The following is a 21764-nucleotide window of genomic DNA, read 5'->3' on the forward strand; positions in this document are numbered from 1 at the left end:
GCCGCCCTCCTACCAACAACCTAAGAACCACAGCCAAAGAGTCAGGAGCGCGGCTTAGCGGGAGGAGGGGGCCCAGCCTTACGATGCCGACCCCGGCCAGAAGCAAACCTCCCCTGGCCCTTCCCAAACTGCCTACGATAGGAATGACGAAAGAAAGGCTTTGGCTTAGAAGGGACAGCAGCAGCAGAAGAACCCTTAAAAGAAGAGGAGTGTTTCTTCTCTTTAAACAGTTTATGCAATTTGGATTCCAACTCTCCCCCAAACAGCATAGAACCCTGGAAGGGCAAACGCAAAGCACAAGCCTTCTGAGCAGAGTCAGTTTTCCAGTCTTTCAGGATAAGACTGCGACGCGCCGCCACTCAAGCCCCACTGGACAGTGCAGCCGCACGCACCACATCAAAAGAGACATCCAACAGAAGCTCCACCTGACGCTCAATGTGCAGAAGAAGACTGTTACATTTAGTGGCATCGTACATCGACTGATAGAGAGACTTTATGTCCGACAGCAGAAACTGCGAAACATAAGTCCCGTAAACACCAGCCCGCAAGGCCAGGTGGAACCGGAATAGACCTTTCTGAGTGCAACATCCGCCTTCTTATTCACCGGATCCTTCAGTACGGCGTCCTCAGCCAACGAAGTGCGACCCACTAAACTGGACACAAAGGAGCCAATAGGGATCGAATCCGGGAGTTCAGTGGCCATCTCCTGCAGAGGATAAAGGCGAGCCATAAATCTAGAAACCAAAATGCGATCCGGATCAACCCACTCCCTCTTCAGGACGTCCTTAATGAAGGGATGCACCATGACATCAACTGCTGTAGTACTCTGAAATTGCCGTCACAAAGGACCCCTAGAGGTACTGGGAACAACCTCATTCGGGAATCCCATGTTTTCTTTAACATGCTTCAAGATGCCAGGCAGAGCGTCCTTATCAATATATTTGCCTTTCAGGTCAGCATCCCCAGCCCAGGCAGACTCACCGCCAGAAGACACTGAAGACACCGGAGCCGACCCTTTGCGGTGGGCCCCATCATCCCCCAACTCTGAAAGGGCCTCACGTATCAAACGCTTCAAGCGTGCATCCCCTCCCCCCAACCACGGCGCCTGGACCGGGCAGGAGACAGAGAACGAGAATCTTCAGAAGAAGAGGAAGAAGACCTCTCCCTGTGACGCCTCTTTCATGAACTTTTCCCCATCTCAAGGTAGGCACACGAAGTATAGCAACAGTAACACAGCAAGCACCACACAAATATGCCAAAAACCGCTATGCAGTACTCACCCACAGACCCGGGATTTAAACCTTCACAGAAATCGCAGGGACAGAAGCGCCTGACCTCACCAGGACTGAAGGCAGGCAGCGGCAAAACCGGAAAGCGTCATCGCTCCCAACCAATCCGGAGTCACGCAGGAGGCCACGCCCCCAGTAAGCCCGGCAGGACAGGAGGGGCGGCCATCGGGCAAACGCCGAGCCCACGCGGGACAAACATCACGAGCGGCACGAAGAAGCTTCAAGACCAGCCCGCGCCACTCCCCCCAAGCCCGGCAGGGAGGGAGAGGCATCCACCGGAGGTACCGAACAGCAGCCCCCCTGAAGTAAGTCCAATCCAGGAGTGCTAAGCTCCTGCCACTTCAACCATTCAAGTCAGAATGACAGAAAAAAAGAAAAGAGGGAATGCTGGACATGTACGCTTATGTACTCCCGGCGGGAGGGGGAGGGTAGGTCCAGCATTCCTTCGTCTTTTTTTCTGTCAGTAAGACGGATTATCTCACTTTGTATATGAAGGTGTCGAGGACGGAGGGACCTGGGGGGTAATAGGCACACTTTGTATTGCTCAGCCCCTTCCTCTGCTTCCAGGGGCATCCTGGAACCTGTAGTCTCACCAAAAATTGCCTTGCAGGTTGGTGGAAAGAAGTGCGAGTAGCGTCTCCCGCTCAACAGGACTAACAGGTGCACTTTGTGGTGCTCAACCCCTTTTCCTGCTCTCAGAGGGTTCCCGGGGCCTGGGGTCTCACAAAGAGCATCCTCGAAGGTGGAAAGAAGTCTGCATAGCGAGTGTCATGTCAATTAGAAAGTAAGGACATGGAGACACTTGGCAGCAATTTATGAAACACCAGCAGCATAATTTTTATAGAGTCAGGCAAAGAGTGCAAAGAAATCTGTAACAGAAATGGAGAAAGCATCCATATTCAGGTGTTTTAGAATGCAGGGCTAGAAATTAATCTGATGCAATTCAACATTTTAAATGTTCAACAAGGTACTATGCTGTATGCAGGGTTGACCACCTGAACAGTGTATTAATATTTAATAAGGAATAGGTAAATGACCCCACCACCCTGAACCTATGTATTAGAATTGTTTTTTTTTTTACATTTGATTTTAACAGTTTCTTTCTTTCTGACTCCACTAATTGTTCTGTAACCCAGAGTTCCGAGATAGTAAGCAGGAGAGCTAATGAAATGTCAGAAGGCATGGAAGAGCCTGTGGTTTATGTTTATTAATCATGATTTTAGTTAGTTAAAACCATAACATTATATAAGCACACAGTATTAACCAGTAAGCAAACAGTTACAAGAATAAGCATGTGCTAAAACATATGCTCACTTCAGTAAATGTCCTGAATAATTCAGTGTACACAAGGGAAAGTGCTAGTGCGTGAGCCCTTCGATAACTAGCCTTAATACTACTTAAAAGCGAATGCACAGCAGATAAAACTGAAGAAATGGTCGCCTTTTTCTAGAATAATGTCACTTCAGTGAGTGTCCTGATTAATTCAAGTATACACAAGGCAAAGTGTAAGTGCCTGAGCTCTTCGATAATTGACCTTGATACTACTTGAAAAGCTAATGCTCAGCAAGAAAAAACTGAAGAAAGGGTTGCATATTACCAGAATAAAACAATTAAAAAGTTTAATATGCTTGCTAATCGCTGAAGGACTCTTCATTAAAGCTTGTTAGGTTTGAGAAACCCCATTATTATTATATACATATGTTGTGCCATAGTAGGTTAGCAGTGTGCAGCTAAATAACTAAGCATGGGCGAATTTTGCGAATCTGGCGTTCGCGAATTTGCGGACTCGCAATCCGCAAAATCCGCGAATTCTCGCGAATTTGCGGATTTTTTTTGTGTTCGCAAGGATTTCTGCCAGTTCGCAAGGATTTCTGACAGTTCGCGAGGGTTTTGTAACAGTTCGCAATTGCGAACTTACATGTCGGCTCGCAACGGTCACGATTATGTTGTTTCTACGTCTGGTTCATCATCACAGGTTCCCAGCACCCTCTGTTTCACCCCTGCCACCCTCTGTTTCACCCATGCCACCCTCTGGTACATCAATGCCTTATGCCACCCTCTGGTTCATCATCACTGTAGATTATGGGGGGAAAAAGCAAGCACACCTGCCTGCTTCAACTGACATGAATTAATTTGGGGTTGATTTATTAATGTGTCACTGTTTTAAAATTCCAGTCTGGCACCTGCTTCCTTATCTGTAATTTGCTTTCTGTTGCAGTGCAATTTTTTTTTCCAGGACCTTTGTGGCCTACTTGTAGCTATTCTATGAGCCTGCTGTGAGGGTCAGAGCAGGGTCATACAATTGTTGCAACTAGCAACTGAACTCTGGAGGGGCCCTTGTCAGGAAGCACTACAGGGAACGGTTACTAATGATGAGTTTGAACTTTTGAACCTGCTTTCACTTTTGCAAAACTCGTTTTTCTGCAGAACAGCATTACAGCAACTGTAATGCCCCACCAAGCTTATATGAGAAAGTTGATTTCTAATCCAAAAGTTATCCAAAGAAAATCAAAAGGCCTCAAATCCAAAAAAGTGCAGGCAAATGTCAACCTGAGGAGTTATTCTGATAAAAATCATCATTTTCAGAAGGTCTATGCTGCTTGCTAGTAGATTTCTTGTGCAGAATTGCAATTTTTGTAATTTCGCGAGTGCGAGATTGTTGCTGCTCGCCGCACCTACATGTTCGCAATTGCGAACTTACACCGCAAAGAAAAAAAATCCGCTGCGTGCGAATTTACCGAAAATCCGCAAAATCCGCGAGCGTAACGGATTTTCCGCCCATGCTTATAAATGACATCTCATGTGTGTTTACATTATGCAACCCACTAAGTTATCCTTGTAATGATGTGTAAGCCTTAGTTAGCGTGCGTGACTCCATTTTGTATTTTGCAATCCCCATTAGGCTATGTCCGAATTAGGCCCTGTTTTTAATTATGCTTGCCTCAGCCAAAGACTGTATTTAGTTATTATTTTCTCTTATGTTCAAGGTTGCCTTCTGACTTACTAATGAATAGGCCATTCCGCCTTTGCAGACCTATCCATGTGTGTAGTTCTGCTCCCACATTAGGAGACGCTGAGACCCGGCACGGCAACCTTGAAAGTATGATAGTGTGTACCCATCTCGCAAATGGTAGCTCACCCTTCTGTCCCTCCTTTGTTCACGTTTGGCCTGAGCCAGTACCCTTCCCCTGTGGGCATGGTTGGGCGATCTGGGAGGTATGATTACGTGTTGCAGGCTGTTGGGTGGCAAGTCCCTCGGCAGACATTTTAGGGTGCAGGTCAGGTTTGACTCCTCTGCAGAGTATTGCTAATAAATGCCTGTTTGTATTATCTACTGTCTGACCGGCTCTTCATTACTTGGGAAGGCATATTATGTGGTTCTCAGTAACCCTGTGGCCTCTAAGGGCCACTTCCTTCAAGCTTCTTAGTTAAGATGGACGAACACACAATAAAGTGCAAGTACATAGAAAGTGCAAATGAAAAGGTAAAAGCCTTTGTAATATAGTTCCTCAATTTGATTGTGCAACCACTTTTAAATTGTTGTTCTACAGTGGTAAATACATTCTAAAAAAAAGCAATTACTTGGGGGTGCCAACCTTGCAAGCAGTACAACATGGCTTGGCATCATATTCTTACTTCATTACTATTAAATATATTGCGTAAAAGCTTTCTGCTCACCAGTTGCAAAATGGGACATATGCATAATATGTGCAAGAAAGATTTGTACGACCCCGATTCAGCATGCATGATGGTGATGTCGGTTCTTGAGATCATGGTGGCACCGCATCCTTTGTTGGTAAAAGGCCAAGTCTAAACGCTTAAAAAGCTAGCTTTGTAAAAGTCTTTGATGGTTTCAAAGGATTGCTCTGTGGCATTAGAGATTTGTATGTGTTGATACATTGCCATGAATGTTTGTGCTTGTGGAAGCATTCTTTGTCTTGCATCCAGGATAATAGCCTTGTCTGTTTGTTCACTGCAATTTTAAAGTGTGATGTGGTAAGTTGCTTCTCACAGATGTTGCGAGGCCAGCGCTTCAAAAGTCTCGCTCCTCACCTTGGCCCAACAATTTGTGTGACTGTTATCCTGAATCTCCTTCCAGATGAATGCTTTTAGAGTGTTCGGTGGGCCCATTCTTATGGATGACAAAAACTTGAGAAGAGCCTGTGGGTGTTAGTGAGAGTGTAATAGACAGACTACTGTTCTTATCACAGTTCACCATTAGTCAAATGAAGAAATGACATACCCTGCATTACTTCTCCTTTAAATTATACAACCGTGTTATAACAGTCAATTGACAAGAGCATCATGTTTTTAAACACTGGAAAACACAATTTCTACTTTGGAGGCAAGGCAAGGAACACCGATAAAAACACCCAAACCGTTCTGAAACCCCCTCAGAACTCCACATAAACACTGAAAACAGGAAAGCCCATAAATGCTTCAGCTGAACAATTTACTGACTTAACCAGGGTCACTTTCAACAGAAATATGACAAAGGTGGCAGATTGACTTGCCTCACAAAAACTGTAAAAAACATAATTATATGTCTACTTAATGGTTCTCAAAACAGCTGTTCAACGAGTGAATCACACTAGAGTGATGCTTGTGGAGTAAAAACACCTCCAACCTCATAGTCTCTTTTTCATTTCCATTAACACTTTGGGGGGTGCTTTTCTATCAATCTCAATTGATACCACAGTCAGTTAATCAGAGAAGGGCTCTGTATGGTGAATGAATTAAAATTACAAGCAGCTAAGGTTATGTAGACAAAGTCACAAAGTAGATAAACGCAACTGAATAATGGATTTGGGCAAGTAGGGGAGCATTGTATATGTAGCAAGAACATGTTACCATGTTACTTAAACTCTAACTGAAGTACCATTAGTAGGGAGGGAATACTGTAGAAAGTAAACTGTGGACATGGCAAGGACATGTTACACTCTAAGTAACATACCAGCAGGATAGGTGATTGTGTAAGAAGAAGACTGGATTTGGCAAGGACATGTTGTTAAACTTTAACCAAGGAGACAGGGAAAAGGCTATGGGACAAAGTGGTCATTAAAATATAAATAGCAGTTGAGGAGGAGGTGAGGAGCTATTGTGTTTTTTTGTGGGTTTTTTTCTATTGTGTCTTGATCAATGGAATCGTCTTGGATGGAGTTGTGCAGTGAACAGAGCCACTTTAACCAATCTGTTAGGTGTTAATCACTATATTTGACAAGGGTGATTTCATTTCATTTCATGAAGCTTTATTCGGTGCATTCAAAAGTAATGACCATAAAAGCAAGCAAGCAAAATGTTAACAGTAGAGAAGCACATAAGTTAAAAAACACATAAGGAATTTAAAAAATCATACTCTTCCTGAGTTGAATAGATTTACATAAAAACGTTGCAATAAAAAAACATTTGTCCGGCGAGTTCAATTCATAGATCATATTCATGGCATCCTCCACATTAAAAATAGCATATTTTTGGAAAAGTGGTTTTAAATAGACAATCCTCAAATTCACGAATAATGTGCAAATTAGCAAAAAGGTCAGGGTACTCTGCTTCGAGTGGCTATCACATGGGCATGGTCCAGCCGGCTTTCTCTTTAATTGTGGAAAAGCCACCAACCCATGGGCTATCCCCAGCCTAAGCCTCGTCAGAACAAACCTATGGGCAGGTTTGGTTACCACACTCAGATATGTTTGAAAGCCACCACTTTGCACATATTTATTGTACGAGGTAACCGAAGTGAAGGGCCCATTTAGGGCATCACGTTTTTGGTCTCGGTGTGCCAAGAAAATGTTTTTCAAGTCCGACTTGGAGTAGTTTCCCACAGAGCCGGGGTCTGCAACAATGTTTAGTCCAAATATCTTTTGAAAGCTGTCCACAATATAACCGAGCCATGATATCTTTAAAAAGTAGTCCAGTTTCAGGCAGTCCACAATGATAGACCGGTTAAAAGCTCTCTCATCTGTAGTCCAAATGGCCCTCCATAGCAATAATGGTCTTAACATAATCAGGTCACTTAAGTAAGTAACTCCGACCTCCCTATGGGTAAGATCAGTGGAGGCAGAGATGGGGACACAAAGCAATTTTTTCAAAAAGCAGTTTTCTTCCCTTTGCAGGCAATCGGCATTTGGATGACCCCATAACCCTGCCCCATATAAAGCAATTGAAACACTTTTCGTTTTATATATTTGTATCATATCATTAATTCTTCTATCACCAATCTTATTTGCAAACTTAAAAATACCATAGGAACTTTTCTTCATTTTAGACCTTACATTCTGTAAATCATGGGACCAACTACCATTATGGGAGAAGATGACGCCCAGATAGCAAAATGTTTCCACATCCTGAACTTTCACCCCATCAATAAAAAATACATTGTTTTTCCTGTTTCTATCTCCACATACCATCGTATGGGTTTTACTTTTATTTATGACCAGCCTCCTCTTACTAATAAAATCAGAAAATTGGTTCATCTACCGCTGCAGACCTATCGGGGTCCTTGACAGGAGCACAGCGTCGTCTGCATATAGCAGAACTGGGACACTTGTACCACCGAACTTGGGGGCAATTGCCTGGACTGTTTTCAGGGCCCGATCAACTGTGTTTATAAATAAAGTAAACAGAAAAGGGGCTAAGACACAGCCATGTCTTATACCACGTTTAACATCGAAGTTAGGGGTACACTCCCCCCAACCCCAAAGCGCACACAAGTTTGCATTTTATCATATAATCTAGCTAGGAAGAAAATGATAGCCTCGGGTGCTCCAAGTTCCAACAGGACTGGCCAAAGAATTGAGTGGTCCACCAGGTCAAATGCGCTACTCAGATCGGCAAAGCAAAGATATAAGGTACCAGGCTTAGCCCTGGTATACTTTCCGATAATTAATTCTAAGTTCAGACATTGATCAAGCGTACCACGTCCCTTCTGAAACCGTATTGAGAATCCGACAGAATTCCCTTTTCAGCTGCCCACTCCTCCAGCCTATACATCAGCACTCGACTCATGATTTTTATTGAGGAGTCTAACAAGCTGATCGGGCGGTAGTTACTAGCTGCAGCCTTGTCCCCTTTCTTGTAAATTGGGACGATGATAGAGTCCCCCCAGGTCGGTGGAATCCGGGTAGTGATGGCTGCATTCAACGCCAGGGTTAGTATGGGTCCCCATAACTGCGGAGCTGTTTTATAAACGTCCATGGGTACACCATCTGGGCCCTGTGCCTTACCACCCTTACTCAGTTTTATGCTGTATTCCACCTCAGCTAAAGTGATATCTAAGGGAACTATAGGCCAGGTACTTAAACTACAAATTGTAGAATCAGCACCTTGGAAGATGGCTGAAAAATGTGAAATCCAGGCCTCACTACTGACATTAGAAACAAGATGGGGAACTTTATCGTCACAGAGAAAAGGGGAATTAACGGTTGCCCAAAATAAGCAGTTATTTGAAGTTTCTGCAGCCTGTGTTAGATTGTCCCATGCTTCTTGTTGCAGCGCCTTCTTCCTTCTACACAAAGCCAATTTATAATCAGACCTCAAGTGGGAAATCAAAGTTTTATCCCGGGGTTTTGCTCCCAGGGCCACTTTCAGGCGGCTTAAAGTGGAGGTACATGTATGATCGAACCAACCCTTTCCTTTAAGGGGCTTAGCAGATCTATTACTAGTGAAGACTTCCTCAATAATTTTACTGATTTTGTTAAAGTAGGCCATAGTATCAAGTGGAGGACTACCCACACTCAGGATCCCTTCAATTTCAGCCATGGATTTAGAGACGATCATACTCATAACAGTTGCTGATTTTTCCCCTTTCCATCTTATCCGTGTCCCATTTCGCCTATGTGGCTCAATGTCACACAAATTTTTAGTCGCCGGTTGTCTGCTGTGCATACATAAGTCAGTTAGCAGTACAATTCGATTGTGATCACTAAGTGACAAATCCTGGACAACACAAATCGAAGTACTTGGCACAATACAGGAGGACACCATAACATGATCAATGAGGGAGTTAAACTTCCTTCCAGTAAATGTGGATATGATGTGGCCATCCTCCTTCCCTTGTTCTAGTAGCTCTAAATCATAGGTTACCATAAGATTATTGATAGCGTCACCATAGGCGTTACGTGGAAAATGTGCTCTACAATTGCCACTATTGTCTAACATTCCACATGCCCTAGAAAGTGACAAAGGACAAATTGAAAGATTAAAATCACCTAACCAAATAAAGCTAAAAGAACATTTTGCTTCATAAACCAGCTTCACAAGTGCCCTTTCTAATTTGTCTATAACTAAATGACGGGAGCTATTAAAAACATTATTATAAAAATTTATAAACACCACCTCACAGCCACCCTTTTCCTTGACCCACAAAATTTGCGAGTGCGTTCCTACCGTGATATATTTAACAACTGTAAGTCGTAAGTCTACAGACAATAGAAAAAGCAAGCCACCCTTCGCTCTACCATGCCTTGATTCTGTTGCTTCTAAGCTGTAACACACAAAACCATCGACACTAAGACTACTGGTACACCACGTTTCCTGTAGACAAAGAATGTCATAGGACCTAACTACATCCGCCCAACCCGGGTTCTTTTCCTTAGAGGCCCACCCTGAGACATTCCAGCTCACCATAGAAGCTCCCCTCTTGACACTGCTATTAGATGAACTGGTCCAAGTATCAGATGCCTTGTCCCCATTCAGATCCGGGCTGCCTTCAACTATACCAGCTCTATTGGGCGTAGAGCAGTTATAGATCGAATCGAATGTCACCAATTCGGGGGCTTTTAGACTGGTCCCTGAATCTGTTCTAACTGACACATCCAGGCTAGGGATGGGCACTTATTCTTGATTACTGTTGATAGTAGTGATCAGAGCCACATTTGTGTTTACCCTGGTTTGAGTTGCACCCCAACAGGATTCGTTATTAAACTTTTACCCCCCCTTAGCTAAACTATACCCCGAATTTTTGGCTGTCAATCATTCATGTCCAAAGAGCTTAAAGCTTGAAAGCTATTAAAAGTTGGAACCTCAAAGGTCGTTTGAAGGATAGGGAAAATGGGCCTACCCCTGGTAGCAACCTGCAGTACTTTATTCAGGTGGTCATAGAAGTACCCCAAAGGATGAACATGTACTTTGTCTGCATCAGGATTTAGTGAGGCAGCTCTAAGTAAAACAGTTGCCACGTGTTGTGGGTGTTTGAAGTTGACAATTATACAATCACCCCTGTACACTTTCTTAGAGTTGCCGATCCAGTTAACTCTCCTGGTACTAAGTATTTGGTCGAAGTAATTTAGCGGAAACCCACACTGCTTATGTAACCAGGAAACAGTTTTATTTTTTAAGGAATCATATTGTTTCACTGTAAGATGATAAAGGGTTGGGAACTAAGGGTGGCACATTGGTAAGAACCACCGTAAAGGGTGCACAGTCAGGAGGAAGGTCTATATAACTACCCCTGTAGACTGGTAATTCCTTCTTACTAGCTGGTGCCACAGTGGCCTTCTTACTTTTATCAACTAGTACAGTGGCGGGCTTAGCCCTTTTATTCAGGGTCCCTAGCGGAGCTATAGCCACCCTCTTATGCTGATCCACCCTAGTAATTGATGTAACAACCTTACCTACACCCAATAAAACCCCTTGCTGGCTTGATCCAGCATTGCTAGTTGTGGGCCCCCCTTCAATAGCTGATGGATCACCTTGCTGCCTCAATCCAACATTAATGATTGAGGCGCTCCTGTCACTAGAGCTAGGACGAGCAATGTTATCAGTATTGACATTATGAGCTATTAAATGATTGTCCAACCTTGTGACTTCGGCAGAGATTAGATCTATTTTATCTACCAGAGGTTTGACAATACTTACAAACTTATCCTCAATAAGATTAGCCAACAAGTCAAGTAGCTCAGAATTCAAATTGGCAGCACAATTCTCCATTGAAGTTCCCTTGTTACAGACATCTTCTTAGGTGTAAGAGCAGTTTTTTTCAGTATATTGGATCCCCCATATTTTAGTTGCACTTTTCTACAGGCCCTTACTTCTCTCCTGATCTTCATGGGACGCTCAGGACTGTCAATAGGGGCGTCCAATAAAAGATCATCATTAAGCACTGTGGGACACAGCTCTATATTCACAGTTCATACCTCCAGGGATACTTCGAATGGCTCTGCCACCGCTACTTGGGTGGATACATCCGGTAGTGCTGCTTCTGCGACACAGGCGAAACCAGGGATCCACAGCGGGAGGAAGTTGTGCCACAGGCGGGGGTGAAGTCCCGTGCCTCAAGGATTTCCTCCTCTCGTTATTGATTTTATTAACTACCTTTACCAGATAGTTATCCAGTGTAGCCAACTGTTTTGAATGTTTGGACATTGTGTCCTGATCAGTTACGCTCTAACGTACAGGGTATTGGTTATGGGCTATGGAGTATAGAATTATCACTTACAGTGGCTGGGACCTTGAACAGGCAGAGGGTATAGCCCTGCCCTGCCTCGGTCTGGCCCGGACGGCCACAGACGGCCTGCCCTTAGTCCGGGCTTCGTCCGGCGCGTCCCGCGCAGCGGTAAGTGATGATGTTTTATGGGGCGTGAGCTAGTGGGTGGGCTGCAGCACAGCTGGTGGGGCGCACGGACTCCTGGGCACTGGAGTCCCGTGCGACGTGCGGCGCAGATGACCGTCCTTCCCCCTCTGCAGCTCCTGACCAGCACGGCACTCGGGAACACAGCCCCTCCTGAGGCAACAGCAGCTCCTGTGACAGAATGCCCTCAGAAACGATGCGGGACCCGCGCCAGCGGGTTCCGCGAACAGTAATGAGGTGCTTGTGGACGGGCCGCAGCACAGCTGGTGGGGCGCACGGACTCCTGGGCACTGGAGTCCTGTGCGACGTGCAGCGCAGATGACCGTCCTTCCCCCTCTGCAGCTCCTGACCAGCACTGCACCCGGGAACACAGCCCTTCCTGGGGCAACAGCAGCTCCGGTGACAGAATGCCCTCAGAAACGATGCGGGACCCAAGGGTGATTTAAAAAATAGCTCTGTTTCCTCAATTTGGCACTAATTGTAACCCTATTTTCTGTAACTTCAACAAACCTTAAGATTTGATTTGTCCTGGGTGTACCACATTGGGTGGCTTTCTGGATTTACATGTTGCCGCTGTTGAGGTAAAGTGATCAGCAAAAGAAAATAAACAAAAACTTCTCTGCATTAAAATAATGTCACAGTGAGTAATCCACAGGAATACACCAGGCCAAGGTGGGTACCACAATCATATCTTCTGGACAAAGAACAGTAGAGAGACTCACTGCTCTGTCTCCTTCATTGTTGGCAACTGCAGACTAAGGGCCTGATTTAGAGTTTGGCATACAAGTTACTCCATCTCAAATGTGATTAATATTCTCTCCATCCTATTCCAAGTGAATTATAGCCTATGTGCTTGTAATAAAGCAGATGGGATATCCGTCACATTTGTGATGGAGTACCCATCTGCCAAACTCTAAATGGGTCCTACAACAAGTTTGTTGTACAGCAGAATACAACAAAATTTATTTTTATGTTGTTTAGATCCATCCACACTCACCACCCCTACAGTAGAACAGGGCATCTTTATTTACATGCTCGCCCCTGCTTTGATTGTCCCCATTTCCTCACAACAAGAACCACCACCCTAAATACTTTCAAATTAGCCCTGAAAAATACCTGCTGGAAATGGAATCATCCCCTCATCTCCATTACCCTCCGCATCCAAGGTAGGCAAGTGTAGTAAAGAGTATATCACAAAAAACGTAATTATTTTTAAGAGCCTTTGCTTCTGTACTGGTCTTACAGTGTCTCTAGTCCCTCTCTACCTTACCCTGTCGGATAAAGATAACATTATTGCATCCATTCTGAGACTCACTAAGGATGGCGTATTGTGTTTCAGGGGGGCCAGATTGGTGAAATAAACCCATCAAAACACAATGATAACATTATTACTATTGCAGCAAGATGGTGGACTTCACTACGTTACTGGAAAGTGACTGTCAGTGGCACCACAGGGTTCCATTTGTAATCATTTTCTTTGATAAGTGTTCTTTGTCTTTTCTTATGCTATAAGATTAGATCCTTTCATGTTTTCCCAGTAGAAGGAGCTTCGCTTTAATCATTCTAGGAAGCACATCTGAAATCATATTTTTCTACATCGTTTTGCTGTAGAAGACTGTCAATAAGCTTCGGATTCTCACTTGAATTACTTTTTCAAAGAACAGTTACAATTTAGCAGTTCCAAATTAAAACTTATATATCTCCAAACAGTGTGGCTATGTGGTTTTATGATTACATTTATGAGCCACCATTGCACCCGTTTTCTGTGTTTCTGCATGCAGGCATTTTCATGGATTGCAATATGGTTATTAGTCGCAGCAATATATTTTGTTTAAAAGAATGACATTTGCGCAAATTGCACAGGAAATCGAGTAATCGAGGTTGAACCATAATCACAAACAAGAAGCACACATTCTATTATTTTAGATCAAATAGAAGTGACCTTGCTTCGCTGTACGCTAAAGAGAAAAACAATCACAAAGAAATCATGGTAACATGGATGAAACCTAGCCATACATACAGTAGGTACATTGAATAGGTGAATTCAACTGATTAAAATTGTTATTGTTGTGGGGCATTGTGAATCTGCTTAGAAGGTATTACTTAAGAATTGGTTAAAAGTACAGACTGTGGAACAGTGTGTATTTGAAAATGTGGTTGATGGCTTGCCACTGATTAGATGTTTGAAGAAGCTTCTATTGCAACTGTTCTTTTACAACTAATGTTTTCCACTGATATCTCTTATGAACTAGTGGCTAATAAATGCCACATATAGAGGTGGCCCAATGCCAGGAAAGGGGTTAAAAATATCTCTGCTCTATTTTTAATAACCTATAGCTGCTGACTTGTCCTAAAACGATCACTTGTGGTGCTTTCCCCAATTCCCTTTTCATTGTGTGCCTATAGGTAAAGAGCACCCCATGCCCCTTTGTCATGCAAAACATTTGCACTAATACTCCAGTATGCAAATAGATGTTACCTTGCTGCCACTGGCTGTTTTCTATTGTCAATTATATCACCATTAGATAATGGTGTTGTTTGAAATACAGACCATTTCTTGCAAACTATGAATTTCAGAGATTACAGAGTACACCTAGGGGCACATATTTTTTAGTGTCTGAATATCATGAGTAAATCTTATCGAGATGTTCATTTGCATATGGAACTTTGTTTATTCTTTCTCTCTAAAGAGAAATCATGTTTCCCTGTTGTTAAGTCAATACCTGTACAGCCCCAAGATATATGGGTGTTTCCCAGTCAGGTTAGCCACCTCATTGTGATTTTACAAGATTGTTACATTCATTGTCCAGTAGTAAACCCCCATTAATCAATTTCTAAGAAGACAAATTTTTGTAGTAAATAAAACCTCGAAACAGTTGCTAAAACATGAACAATGATCGCCTACTGTTATGCAATGGAGTCATTTTGCACTCTTTTATGTGAGGAGAAGCAGACCACAACACGTGTGAATACCGATACGCTCAAGTTTGTGGATGTACACTCCATTTTGCAGCATTACCATTCTTCCACCAGTAAACCTACATTTTCCAGCTAGGAACTTACTACTTTAATTTAATTTTTTGTTCACCGACATCGTTTTAGGCGTGCACGCATTTTTTGAATGCGCCCATCTGTCTGGGGAAAGACGTAAACTGCAAATAGAAATGTAACAGTCCAGATTTCCACAATATCTGAGCTCTGCTGGTTGTCAAGGGTGAATCACTTCCTGTTTCAATAATACTGTGTGTCACCCGCTCAGTGATTCTGACATGGCCGTTTCTGGGCCTGCCTGAAATCTCTTTCTTTATGCAGGGAGTGCTTTGCGGGCTGTGCTTTGATTTAAGATAGAGATTTCTGCCGCGTGGTTTCCGACACATTTACTGCGAGTCTGATACAGTTATTCTTGAATAACACACTCCTTCTTCGTGTACGTTTGCTAAAAGCAGAACAGCTGGTCGATTCAGACACAGGGAGAGCTGCGAGGCTCGGAATTTGCCAGTAAAAAAAAATAACAACTGTTTCATCATCTTTGTGTGCATTCAAAGGCAGCTGAGGAACCGGCAGTCCAGCCGCGACGTCTCAGTCATGCACCCTTTCTCATGTGACAGCTTGTGAGACCCTAGAGTCTCGTCTCAGACACCTCATTCAAAATGTGTTTTTTTTTTCTGTTGGACACTTTTCGAAATTGAAATCTGTCATTTGTAGCATCTTTTAAACATGGTGCATTGCCTACGGAAAATAACACAGTTTGATTATTTCCCTAGTGTCAACTATGAAGGCAGACTTTAATGTCTAGCTTCGCTGCATCCCTTTTGCAAATATGCCTTTTTTTCCATTGGATTGCAGTGTGCATAAAAAGCAATTGTGTTGAGGAAATCATTAAGAGGGCTCTGGCAGTTTCTATCGTTTCTTAATTATTCTTTTGTGCATACCTATGAAAACAGTCATGCCAGTATGCATTTAAAGCGCCAAGTGCCTTTTATGGCCTGTGCAGCTTTTCTGGAAGGTAATACAGCCTAGGCAAATGCAAGTATTACACAGTTTGTGTTTTTTCCTTGTGTGGTATTACCTCCCTGATTAAAAGTCAAAGATAATGCACAAAAACTGCACGTTTTCCTCCCCAAGTCGGGGCTGCTAACATGTGAATCGTACAGTTTTTTTTGCACGTATTTTTCGATGTTTACTTCGTTTACAAAGATGTAAAAAAAGCTCTGTTGGCAGGATCTTTTCATACACGTTGTAGTTGCACTTTATGTACCATTTTGCGCCCAAATCAGAATTACCAGGGCCCTCACAATGATGGCCTATGTAAATTGTATTTAGTTCGTTATATACTTGAGATACAAAGGTGAGCTTAAATATGTGCAAGAAATGTGGTTAGCAGAAAAAAGTTCCATGCAACGGTTTGTACACATTGTAACATTGAGGAAGACTCCTGAACACTATTGCAGTGGAATGTATTCTTGGACACAGTCTGGAATATGGCATTTTGAGACTATAGCTGTTAGCTTAGTTTGCTGCTTTTACAATGTCCATCAAGCCAAATGTGTCATTCCAGGCATGCCAATGGCATACATTGAAAAATCACTGCTTTTACATCAGATCTTAAGATTCTTGAATAATTTCATGATTAGATAATTGTTTTAGGGAAACCCTTTCACTGCCTTCTGCTCTTCTGGTGCTGTACCATGATCTTCAATTTTCTAACCATGCTTTCCTTGGCGACAGAATAAGGGTAGCTGAGAACATACAGAAACAACCGCCACTCATTGTGATTGTACACCTATGCAGAATGGAGAAATCCGAAAATACTAAGGTAAAAGTTATTTGCTAAAATGTATTTATGTGATCGTGCATTAAGAAAACAGGAACACCATTTTAAAATCCTTTCTGCAGCATGTTACCTTGTGCTTCGCACACTGAGTTCATGTCTATAGAAGTGATGTTGTAGTCTATTAAATGGCACATGCAGGCATGACAGCAGATATGCTGTGACAGAGACAACAAAGTGAAAATGTATTCCAAGCAACATACTTACAGATATCTAATCACAAAGAAGGCAATGCACACAGACCAGCATACCTAGAGATTCCTGGACACAGAGACAACCCATACACAAAGAATGAGTATTGGTTGCATGCATGCACTTTATGCTGCTGTTTGTTCATTCAAAGTGCTAGATGCGACAGGACAGTAGAAAGGAGGGAACGAAAATAGAGAGGCCGAGGATGGAGCCTGAAAAATTGAATTATCTTTTCCAGAATCTTAGAATGGAGTGGTAGTCACAAAAATGTTTGGTGTAATATTTGGAGGCACTTTGTAATCAAAGAGGTGACGTTTCAGCAATGCTAAGGCTTCTGATATAAAGAGCTGTGGAGCTTATCACCACTGGACCTCAAACACAAGCCTAATGATGGAAGGATTACTGGGGCGGTGTAAAGCCCAGGGCTGGACAGGCCGTAGTGGGCACCAGGCGTTTCCCTGGCAGCCCGCCAGGGTGGGGGGCGGTTTTGGACCCTTGGGGACCGGTTTTGTTACCGGGGCCTGTTTTATCGCCCCCTTTAACAAATTCAGCTGCAGTGTTTTCCACACGCACCCCTCCCTCCCCCCCACATGGCAGGTCCGACTCAATTGCCATGGCTGGTCTGCGCCCCCAGTCCGACCCTGGTAAAACTAACAGACTCAAATGCCATTTAACATCATCAGTGAAAACCTCCAAGCAAACTCATATTGTTGAAGTGTGCTGTCTCATTGATTTTGCTCAGGTATGTTTTTTATTTGCACTACAATAATGAAACAGGTGGAGGCAGCTGCCATAGAAGAAGCGCCAGCAGTGATCCAGGGGGTAGAGCTTGGACAGCCAGGGAATTGATCGTCTGTGACAATGGCACTAGATTTGTTAAGTGTGGTTATGCAGCCTCCAAATCCCAGAACATGTTTTCCCAGACCTGGTGGGGCACCATATCATCTGTTCTCCATGAAAGATGGCAATATAGAGATCAAGGACCTTATGGTGGGAGATGAGGCCAGTGACCTACACTCCATGCTTGGGGTTATCTACCCCATGGAGAATAGAAATATCTGCAACCGGAATGACAGGAAGCACCTTTCAGACTGCTCCTTTTGACCCCAGAAACTAAAATTGGATTCCCAAAATTGCTAAATCCTGCTGCCAGAGCCTCCTGTGAATCCCATCAAGAACCAAGGGCCAGGTGTAACAAGCATTTTCCCGTTTGCACAGCCCATTTGCGATTGAGAAAAAGCCTTTTGGGATGTATCATGTCAAAAGGTAATTACAAAATAGGGAATCGCAAATTTTGTGAATACATATTTTGCCAATGCATTTAGAGAATCGCAATTGCGATTCTCTAAATGCAACGCAGGAAGCACTTTTTAAATTGCGACCCTGACGTGTCTTTCTGCAAAGCACCGACCTCGGGCCGTCAACAGCGATAGGATCATCGGGGGAAAGTGCCCCAGAGAGGCGCCTTCTTCAGGAACCCGTGTTTGTTTGAAGATCGACAGTGCTGTCATTCACTGCAGAGTGCGGAGCGGTAGAGCCGCGCTCCAGGACTTGAGGCTGCAGCCTTGCGGGGCGGATGCCGGAGACCCCCAGGGCGGCATGCGGGGGAGGCCGGAATGGCCGAGGAAGACTGGAATGGCAGCTGACGGCCGCACTGTCGGCCTAGCAACTGAGAGGAGGCAGAGCGCGGGAGTAGAAGTGCCCCGGGTGAGGTCGTGCAGCTGCGGGGCCCTGCCAAGGAGGCATTGGAGGTGACGCACCCACCATTTTGTAGAGTGGCCCTGTGGCGGACCCAGGACCGGGGGAGCAGCCGGTACCCAACCCCGCTTTTAGAGGCATCCCCACGGAGGGATACTGCAGGCAAGTCACGGGGCAATGGGGGAGACACGCTGTGCTCGATCAGCACTACGAGAGAGAGGAGAGTCAGATCAGCTCAGCAGCGCACACCTCGGAGCCCAGAGAGCGGCAATTTCATGATCCGGACTGCATCCCCCACATTGGTCTCAAGGTGAAAGGTGTGAGGAAAGACTACGCCCAGGAGAGAGGAGAGCACAGGTTGGAGCGCACAAGCACGGTGCAAGGCGGGAGACCCAGCAGTCCAGCTATGCACCCCAGTACGCCCTTACCCAACGGACACTGAAGCACTTTGGTGGCTGCCCCGTCTCTTGGATCCATCCGGCATGAATAGAGTGGCAGCCCATCCCTGCGGGAGACCACAGTTGAGGCTGGGTGTGCTCGAGCGTGGTTGCCATTAGAGGCGGCCACCGAGGGTGGGGTCCGGAGGCCTATGGAAGCAGCCTGGCTAGGCCCGGGTGCGGCCTGTGGGCGCGTTGTGGGGCCCTGATACCACACTGGAGTTTTGGGGGGTGCTGACTCGTGTCCTTCCCACTGAGACTGATCGACCACCAAAAAGGGCATACAGGGCTGAGACCCATCCGCGGTGCTCGAACCGAACAGCAGGGACCCAAGAACCATACAACAACATGTTTGTTCCATAACCCCTTGCCAAGAGGAGTACTGGTGCTTCGGGTGGCAGAGATAGTTGGGGCCCTGAGGAGAGGCGCCACCTGCCAACCCTCAGCGGCCACATGTTTCAGTACTTGGTGCCCGCCAACAAGAGGAAGGTCAAAAGAGAGGTCACTATAGCCTATTAGCCCTCCACCGAGACATACTGAAATCGTCAGGACCCGCGCTGGGATACCCAGACACGCGTAGGGGCAGGTAAAGACAGAGCAGCCTGGCAGCAGATGTTATACACGCAGAGAGTGGGCACGCAGAGGCTGGATCCCCACCAAAACCAGAAAAACGGTCACCCATGCACTGATTACAAGCCGCCTGGACTACGGAAACACCCTTTACGCCGGTGCCACCGCAAAACTCCAGAAAAAACTCCAACGCATCCAGAACGCATCAGCCAGACTCATACTAGACATCCCGCGTAAAGACCACATCTCCAGTCACCTGAAAAACCTCCACTGGCTCCCCGTCAATAAGAGGATTACTTTCCGCCTCCTAACCCACGCACACAAAGCACTTTACGAACTTGGACCCGATTGCCTCAACACACGACTTTCCTTCTACACCCCCCCGCCAGCTACGATCCTCCATCCAAGCCCTCGCCACCGTACCTCGCATCAACAAAACCACCATGGGAGGTAGATCCTTCTCCTACCTAGCAGCTAAAACCTGGAACTCACTCCCCACTCACCTTCGTCTCACTCAGAACCACCTAGCATTCAGAAAGCAACTTAAAACTTGGATATTCGACAAGTAATTCCCCACCCTCCTTCAAGCGCCTTGAGACCCTCTGGGTATGTAGCGCGCTATATAATTCTTTGACTTGACTTGACTTGACACACCCACGACACAGCCCGGGGTTCCCAATCCCAGGCCCTGATCAGCCTTGACCTACCACTTCACACCTCATTCCACAGGAGAAGAATATGACGTCTACTCGAGGAAAGAAGGACAAAGCGGTAAAGGAACTCTTTGCACGCGCTCAGGCTGGAGCCGCGGCAGACCCCTCACCGTCAGGTTGCGCTTTCTCCTCACAGGTGGGTGAATCCAAATAGAAACCAGTGACACAGGCCTTCCTGGAATCCCTATTTACGACACAATGCGACGATCTACAAACGGTCAAATGTGACTCCACCTCTGAAATTAAGGACATGAGCAAGGATGTGGACAACGTCTACGAGCGAGTCGCAGTGCTGGAAGATAAAACTGATTGCAGGGATGACGGCCCTACAACAAGAGGTAATTCCCATTCACAATCAGCAATCAATTCTGCAAACACATCTCGAGGACTTGGAGAACCGCTCCCATCGCCATAAAATCAAACTTCGCAGGGTGAGAATGAACAAGGAGGCTGGTGACATCTTCACTTACATGAGAGAGGTTTTTAATCATGTCCTGGGCAACACGCTCGATGCATACCTCAAAATAGACAGAGCACACAGGGTGGATCTGCCACGTTCTGACAAAGCTCCCCCATCGGGCATATTGGTATGCGTCCAAGATTTCCGCACTAAAGAGGAGATCCAGATTGATGCACCCAATCACATTTAGAGAGCAGAACCCAGTTCTGTACCAAGACCGAGCTGACCTCACTCTGCAGAAACGTAGGACCTTCCGCTCATCACTCCTCATCTACGCCAGCGTAACATTTCATATAATTGGGGACACCCATTCCAACTCATTTTCCGATTGGATGGCAAGCTCTACCAACTCCGCTCCCTCTCCGAGGCAAGTCAGCTGTTAGGCGTCGACATCCCTGATGAAGAAGATGGCAGTGGTAGTGGCAGCCGTGGATCGGGAGACACACAATCGTGCTGGCGGCAAAAAGGACAGCGACACCGCACTAAATGACTCGACCGTGTGGAAATCTCGAAAGGGCAACAAGTAGTGTTGGATGCCCTGCCTGAGGCACCAGCAAAGACGCAGACCCAGTGATTGGCCCACGGGCCACCGATTCTTCCTAAATCTGCCAATAGGGCAGTCGTCGGGAGAGAAGGAGGGTCGCCCTCGGCCACAACATGGTTCCCATGATGACCCACTGCCGATCGTCTATGGATGGCGGACTGAACTATGATTTTCAAACTCTCCAAGGCGCCTGTTGTGCCAATCCTTTAAGGGTTTTTGCTTTTTTTCATTCGTCTCTTGTTATTGGGGTTCCCCGTCCACTGTCCCCCGAACCCTGTAGCCACCTCCTGGGTATATTGGGTGCATCTAAAGCTGCACAATAGCCAACACACTTGGATCCTATTCCAGGCCCCTCCCCATCGCACGTCAGGCCTAACGTTATAGATGTTGCTTAAAACTCTTAAGGTACTCACACTTAATGTGAGAAGGCACGATAACCCCGTCAAATGCCAGGCGATCCTCT

The sequence above is a fragment of the Lissotriton vulgaris genome, chromosome 10, assembly GCF_964263255.1.
Source record: "Lissotriton vulgaris chromosome 10, aLisVul1.2, whole genome shotgun sequence".
Taxonomy (NCBI): Eukaryota; Metazoa; Chordata; class Amphibia; order Caudata; family Salamandridae; genus Lissotriton; species Lissotriton vulgaris.